The following is an 8745-nucleotide window of genomic DNA, read 5'->3' on the forward strand; positions in this document are numbered from 1 at the left end:
GGCACATAACAACAACAACAAACAACTGTTACTGGGGTGAGATGGTCCTTGTTTTCTTAGTTTTCTTTTCCATGCTTTCTTTGTTTCTATAGAGAAATCTCACTGATTTTTTTTTTTTTTAAAAAACCAAGAGAAAGAAACTGAGGTTTATTAGACTTTCATAACAGACTATGAACGGGTCAGGACAGGCCGACCCGTCTTTATCTTACAAAAGGGTTTATATCGTTTTTGTCATCAGAGAGTGGGGTTTACACAGCTGATGGTGCATTCTTTCTAATAGACGTTTGGTGATTTTCAGCCATCTAGTTTTGTCTTTTCCTTGAATCTGTTGCTTTGCCCCATTCCTTGAGAGTCTGTTTTTATTGTTATATTGCCATAGTCTTTGTCAAAACCAGTTCTTTTTTCTAAAAAGTATATTAATGAGAATTTACAGAGACTTTGGATTTCCATTCATTAATTGTTGAACTTTTCTCCCTACCCCCCCCCCTTTGTTCTTCTCTTTGGAAAAATTCTTTCATTGTTATACAATCCCTCCCCGCAAGTCCACTCCACTACGCAGCCTTCATTCTGGACTCTTGTCATGATAATAATACCTAATCATGTATCCCTTTTAAACAATTATTTCCCTCAATATCTGATATTTTTTATATTGATCTTGTATCCTGCAACTTTATTAAATTGTTGCATTTTGTCTAATAAGGATATTTTTGTTGAATCTTTGGTGTTGGCTACCATTTTTATAGAAACAGTTTAACAGGCCTTTTTTTGCCTTGATGCTGAGCAAATTCAAACCACCTATAGTTAGCTGTCAGAAACCTCTCCAGAGTACAGAAAAGCAATGATGTCAGTCTGGAAACTAAGGTACACCTGATTCAAGCCATAATCTTCACATCAAAGAGCTGAACAATGATTAGGGACAATAGAAAAAGACTGGATGCCTTTGAGCTATGGTACTGAAGAAGAGTATTAAATATACCATGGACTGTCAGGAGAACAAATATGTTCGTCCTAGAGAGGGTCAAGTCAGGCTGCTCCTTGGAGGCAAGGATTCTGAGGCTTCATCTGACATACTTTTGACATGTTACAAGGAAGAACTGGTCCTTGGAGAGGGACATCATGCTTGGAATGGTGGAGGGATGGAGAAAGAGAAGGAGACCCTCAATGAGAGGGTTGATACAGTGACTGGAGTAATGAGGGTAGGAATGTCAGAAACAGTAAAACTGGCACAGGATAGAGCAGATTTCAGGGCTGTTGTACGTAGTGTCACTATGAGTCATGAGCAACTCGACAGTACATAGTAACAACAATAACAGCAGATGATAGCAAATCATGTGTATTGCTCAAAATCCTTATGCTGACATGTTGTTAAATGCTGTTGAATTGATTATGACTCTTAATGACCCTATAACAACAGATTGGAACCTTAGCCTACCCAGCACCATCCATATAATTTCCACAGTGCTCAAACCCGTTTTTATAGTCACTGCAACAATCCATTGTGTTAAGAAGCCTCTTCTCTTTCTCTGTTGGCCTTTCCCAGCATGGTGTCTTTTTCCAAGAAATAGTCCCTCTTGATAACACACTCAAAGTGTTTAAGATGGAGTTTCAACATCTTTGCCTCTAGGAGCATCATGGCTGCACTCCTCTGAGACAGATTTGTTTGTTCTTTTGACATATAGAGATATTCAGTACTTTTCTCCAACACCACAACTCAAAGACATTGATTCTTCTTCAGTCGTCCTTATTCATTGTCCAATTTTCAGATGTTTGTTGTTGTTATGTGCCGTCGAGTTGCCTGAGACTCATCGTGACCCTGTATACAACAGCCGTAAACTCTGCTCTGTCCTGTGCCAATCTCACTGTCTCTGACACACTTATCCCCATTACCCCAGTCACTCGATCAATCCACCTCATAGAGGGTCTTCCTCTCCTGCACTGTCCCTCCACCCTCCCAAGCATGATGTCCTTCTCCAAGGACTGGTCTCTCCTTGCAACATGTCCAGAGTATGTTAGATGAAGCCCCAAAATCTTTGCCTCCAAGGAGCAGCCTGGTTTAACCTTCTCCAAGTTGAACCTATTCATTTTCATAGCCATGGTATATCCAATACTCTTCTCCAGCACCACACCTCAAAGGCATCAATTCTCCTTCTATCCTCCCTAGTCATTGTCCAGCTCTCTGACACATAGCAAGTGATTGCAAAGACCATGGCCTGTATCAGATGCACCTTAGACTCCAGAGAGACACCAGTGCTCTTCAGTACTTGGAAAAAGATCAGGGGTGGCAAGTAGATGCCACATCTGACCTTTACTGACCTCACAAGAAAACTCTGGTGAGTTACCGGTAAGGAGTTACACTGAAAACCCACAGACATGAAGTTTTAATTCACCAGCTGCATCTGGAAGAAAGATGGGCAGTCTCTTCCTGTCTATGAAAACCTGGTGGAGAGTTAGCTATGAGTTGGTTCCAATTCAATAGTACATTAAGACAACAACAACAACAACTAACTCCCCAAAGGGAGCTTTCCCATCAAGAACATCCACAACACAAAAACATTTCCCATGATTTCAGACATGTTCCTTATATTCCTGCACCATCTTCTACTAATTCCGCCATCAGTCATACTACTCCAAATCCATTGCAATACTGGTCCAAAATCCAATGCTATAGCTACAAAGACCTCATAGAACCATATTCACCATGATGGGGTTTAATAAGGAATTTATTAAGTTACAATTCAGGTTGGAAATAAGATACAGTTTCTCAGTCAGGACAGCTTCTTAAGCTTGCTCACAAGTGTTAAAAAGTCTCTTGTTCAGTAACTTAGAGTCAGAACTCACCCATAGCTGACCCTTTGGCAGGTTTTCAGATGCAATCTTATAGGAGGAGGTTGCTCTTCCTCCTCATGTGGAGAAGCTAGTGGCCTCAAACCATGTGCCTTCGTGATTAGAGAACAGCTTCTTGCCATTATGCCACTATGCCACTATAGAAGTCTCTTAGCCCTGTCAATTACAGGGTCTACTCCCTAGTCCTCCAGCAAGCTTAGGCAAAGACCTCTGGCTTTGTCTCACATCTGGTCCCCAGTTCTCTGCTGTGGCTGCTATTGCTCTCCTGTAGATCCTGGTCTGATGAGTGTAAAATCTCTGGCCCTAAAGGATGCATACTGTATTCTCTGCCTCTCTCTCTTGCTGGTAGTGTTGCTATTGGGTCACCTGCTGTGGTGAGACTCCCAAATTTTTGTTGCTGAACCTGCTCAATTTAAACCTGGTGGAATGGCAAAATCAGCTGATCTTTTTGAGGATAGACTAACACACCCTATTGACTTGCACCTTCTCAGCCATGTGGCAAACTAAAAAACAATGGCCTAGGGAAGACATTTTAAACAATGGATCTACTATATCATACACAGGAAGCAATTGAAAAATACTATGGCTTGAATCAGGGTGCCTTAGTCTTTAAATTCACTTATTTGAGCTTTAAAATTTTACAGCATATTTCACAGCGTATTTTCCTAATGCAACTCATCATTTGATTTTTCTTTTTTATTTTTAAAAAAATTCATTTTAATGAAAGTTTACAGAAATTTGGATTTTCATTCATTCATTGTTGCACTTTTCTCCTTGCCCACCCCTCCCCCTCCAATTTGCTCTTCTCTTTGAAAAGTAATAGAAAAAATTCTTTCATTGTTATACAATCCCTCCCCCATTCCACTCCACTATGCAGTCTTCATTCTGAACTCCTATCATGACAATAACACCTAATCATATATCCCTTTTAAACTGTTCTCTCCCTCATCTGTTTCAATGCAGTATACATAATTTATCCTTTCTTTTCTCAATCTCCCCCCAACCCTGATGTCAGTCCTGCTTTACAACAGTGGTATAATGCAGCATTTGTCCCTCTGTGACCGAGATATTTCACTCAGCGTAATGTCCTCCAGGGTCACCCATTTTGAATAATATTGCATGAGTTCCTTGTTTATCAGTGCAGCTTAGTATTCCATTGTGTGACTATACCACAGCTTCTCTATCCATTGTCTGTTGATGGACACTTGGATTGTTTCCAACTCTTTGTATTGTAAACAAAGCCTCAATAAACATGGGTATGCATATATCTGCTTGCATGGTAGTTCTGGTTTCTTCAGGGTATATTCCCAGTAGTGGAATTGCTGGGTCAAATGGTATTTCTATTTCCAACTTTTTGGGAAAAACCATACTGCCTTCCATAGTGGTTGCACCATTTTACACTGCCACCAACACTGAATCAGGGTTCCAATTTCTTCACAACCTCGCCAGCATTTGTAGTTTGCTGTTCTGTTAAATTTTCTATTCTTACTGGGGTGAGATTTCTTAACTGCTGCTACCACAGGTTTTGGTCATGGAGCCAAGTAAAATGATGAAATCACTGACAACTTCAGTCTTTTCTCTCCGTTAAGATGCTGCTTACAGGTCCAGTGGTGAGGATTTTTGTTTTCTTGATACTGAGATGTAATCCATATGAAAGGCAATATTCTTTGACCTTCAGCACTAAGTGTGTCAAGTGTTCACTTTCTGTCAGCAAGGTTGTGTCCTCTAAATAATATATACTGAAAAGATGTATACTTGTATTTGACTGGCTATCCAAACGCATTTGACTGCATGGATCATAATAACTATAGGGAACATTAACAAGAATTGGAATCCTAAGGCACAGAATTGTGCCTCTGGGAAAATTACATGTCGACTAAGAAGCAGTTAGTTGTCTAGACAGAACAAGGGAAGGCTTTGTGATTTAAAACCAGGAAGGTTGTGTGTCAGGGATGTACCCCCATGCCTGTTCAATCTGTTTGCTGAGCAAATTATCTGAGAAACTCAACTGTGTGAAGAATGACATCAGAATTGGAGGAAGACAAGCTGTGTTATGCAGATGACTGATATACCAGCACCAAAGAATTTTAGTTTGTCTTTATTTCACGGATGATGTTTCTGAGGCAGGGAAATTTCATGGTCTTGTTCTCAAAAATGAAAAGATAAAACTCATATTAATTCCAGGAAGTCAGAACCAACTCATATCCGGCCTTCAAGTGGGTTTCTGAGGCTGTAAAACTAAATCACATGGTAGGAGATTGTCCTTCTTTGTCGTGTGTGTGTGTGTGTGTGTGTCGGGGAGGGGCCTGGCTGCTCTGAATCATCAGAAAGGTGCTATCTTTGGGTCGGGAGCACAATTCCTCAGAAAAAAAGGATGAAGTAATTATAATTTTAATTGTTTGAATGTTGAAATACTTTATAGTCTCAGTGGCTGACATTGGCCACTAGGAGTCACCACAGAGCTAGTTTTACAAAATATGCTGGTGTGAACAGAGCAAGAATCAAGGAACAGAAACAATTAAGTTTTGTGGGGTTTTTCTTTGTTTTTAATATTGGCTTGCATAGAAATTCAAAGATTTGATAATGTGTTTTTATTGTTCATCCTTTGTATTTTGAGTATCAATATCCACTATGTTGTTAATCGGTAAGTGCCAGTGCAAATTGCAACTACAAAGGCAACGTTATGAACCACAGATCTGACCTCTGTCCTATCCCGACCATCTTCACCATCTTTGACACACTTGAGCCCACTGCTACAGTCACTGTGTCGATCCATCTTCTTTAGAGAGTACATTTTCAGCATTTTTAACTTTTTTCCACAATAAATCACACAAAGAAAATGCTGCTTCTAACACTACGTTGGGGTTAGAAGAAACAAGAAAATTGTTAGGACAAGTGGGGAAGTTCTGGGTGGGAAAGGAGAAAGATTATGGTTCAAGGAAGATTAAAGTCATAATTGTTCTGTTGTTGCTGTGGTTAGGAACCGTGAGTTTACTGTGACTCACAGTGGCCCTATGAACAACAGATCTGAAATTTGCACTGTTCTGTGCCATCCTCACCATCTCTGATATACTTGAACCCATCATAAGAGTCTCTTTCAATTCACCTTCTCTTTTACTAAACCTACACTTTTTGGGGATGATGCCCTTTCCCCAAGGACTGACCTCTCCTAACAACACCCCCAAAGTATGTGAGACCAAGTTTCGTCATCCTGACCACTAAGGAGCACCCTGGTGGCATTTCCTCCAAGACTCGGCAGACCATGGGATATTCACTTCTCTAATATCGTAACTCAAAAACATCGATTCTTCTTCTGTTAACTTATTCATTGTCCAACTTTCATATGCATAGCAAATGATTGAAAAAAACCTGGCTTAAATCTTAGTCTTAAACTAACATCATTGTTCTGCCTTATGAGAAGAAAAGAGCCAGTTAAAACCATACCCTACCCTCACCAAGCTCCTTCAACACAGTTATAAGGGGCACCTTTATCAATGGTAATGAGGTCTGGTTAAGGGCTCGTCCATAGGTGAACAATTCTATGTTAACTTCTTTTTAATATTTCCTTTTAATTGTGATTTTAAAGAAAGCTTACTGAAATTAGATTTTTATTCATTCATTGTTGCCCGTTTCTCACCCTCTCCCTCTTTTCTCCCTCCCCTGGATGACTTACTTTTTAAAAATTTTATTGTATTAATTTTAATGAACATTTACAGAGATTTTTTAATTTTCATTTATTCATTGTTGCACTTTTTTCTTTACCTCCCTCCCCCCAGTTCGCTCCTCTCTTTGAAAAGCAAAAGATAAACGTCTTCGTTGGTGACTTATTTTTTTAATATTCATTCATTATGCCATAATTTCATCCTCCCTAGTGCACTTTGCAATGTACCTCTTATATTGGACCATTGTCATACTTATTTTGTCTAATCACATGTTCCTATTAAACAGTTCTTTCCTTCATCTGTTCCAGTTCAGTGTTGATTATCTATCCACTCTCTCCCTGTTCTTCTCCCAACCCCCCATGTCAGTGCTGCTTTATAACAGTGGTGTTATGCGGTATTTGTCCTTCTTTTCATTGTTGTGTTCCTCATTGGACAGATAGAGAAGCCGTGGCACAGTTTAAGGCCAAAGATGGAGCAGCTACACAAGAATTTGAGACAGAACATTTCTGACAGATTCAGATTATGCTTTTAATATAGGGCTACACAATGTTTTCACAAAATGTGGTCCCTCTCACTACTTCTATAAAAAATCATCTGTAATAATTCTCCAATATAGTAATTGTTATAACTATTCTTATATTCCATTTAGAACTATCAGTGCAGAATCTAAGACATGGTCCCAATGCCTACATTTCAGTAAAATTTCCTCAGGTGGCTCTTACTCTCGCTCGCTGCACCTGAGACTCCTTTAACTAGTACAATCAGAAAGACCTCCTAACCTGGAAAAGGAATTAGAGAACGACTTTCAGAATCCTGGCAGGGCTTACATGGCATTGAGAGAGTTCTCCGTCCACTCTTAATTGGGCATTTCATGTGCACTGGACCCCTTCCTCCTCTAGGTCTCAGGTGGTTCCATCTCAGTCACCCTCTTAAGGACTTCTATTCATCCAGCCTTCTGTGAGGATCCCCTCTGGTTATCAATCACCATGGGAGGTTTAGCAGCCTAAAGATTAACTAGAGAACCATTCCAGAACAATCAAATTAGTCTGTGTAAGGGCCTGTTGTACACACTGCAGCCTCCAATATGGATTGAGGCTCAATGTCAAGATGACAAAGGTTCTCACCACTGGACCAATTGGTAGCATCAGGATGGATGGTGAAGAGATTGAGATTGTTCACAGCTTTAGTTTGCTTGGCTCCACAGCCAAAACTCTTGGCACCAGTAGCCAGGAAATTAAAAGACGCATTGCCATGGGAAAGTCTGCTGTTAGGGACCTCTCCAAAGTACTGAAGAGCAACAACATCACGCTGGAGACTAAGGTGAGTCTGATACAGGCCATGGTCTTTGCAATCACTTGTTATGCATCAGAGAGTTGGACAATGACCAAGGAGGACAGGAGACTTGATGCCTTTGAGCTGTGGTGCTGGAGAAGAGTATTGAGAGTACAATGGACTGCCAAGAAAACAAACAGGTTTATCCTGGAAAGGGTTAAACCGCCTGGCTCTTTGGAGGCAAGGATTCTGAGGCTCCACCTGACATACTTTGGACATGTTGTGAGGAGAGACCGGTCCTTGGAGAGGGACATCATGCTTGGGAGGTTGGAGGGACAGTGCAGGAGGGAAAGGCCCTCTATGAGGTGGATTAATGCCGTGACTAGGGTAATCGGGATGGGTGTGTCAGAGGCAGTGCTATTGGCACAGGATAGAGCATGGTTTAGGGCTGTTGTAGACAGGGTAGCTATGAGTCGCAAGCGACTCGATGGCACATAACAACAACAACAGCAACAAGGGCCTCTTAGAAATTATGTGTATATGTGTGTGCTTTTAAAAAAAGAAGCCAATCACAGAATTCTGGTGGCCTAGTAGCAAGAAGCTGTACCGCAATGCCAGAGTTCTGTGGTTTGAATCCACCAGGAGCTCTGTTGGAAAAGGAGGGTCAATCTCCTTTAGTACCAGTCAGATCTGATTTGATGGTACACACACCCAAAAATAATAAAATTTAAATAATTTTTTAAAAGAAGTCAATCAGGGTGATTCTTATGTGCAGCCAGCTTTGGCAACTACTAGCGGCAAGAATGAGTTTTCAGATTTGATTGCACAATTTGATGGGTGGAGGGAAGTGTAAAGGAAATGGGAAAGACCTGGTATGAAAAACAATGTATATGAACTTTGTAAGTAAATCAGTATAAAATTAAAAAATGGTTTTTTTTTAAAAAAAAAGAAGTACCTCTTGAGTGAT

The sequence above is a fragment of the Elephantulus edwardii genome, unplaced genomic scaffold (assembly GCF_000299155.1).
Source record: "Elephantulus edwardii isolate Elephantulus edwardi_28Jun2011 unplaced genomic scaffold, EleEdw1.0 scaffold00206, whole genome shotgun sequence".
Classification (NCBI taxonomy): Eukaryota; Metazoa; Chordata; class Mammalia; order Macroscelidea; family Macroscelididae; genus Elephantulus; species Elephantulus edwardii.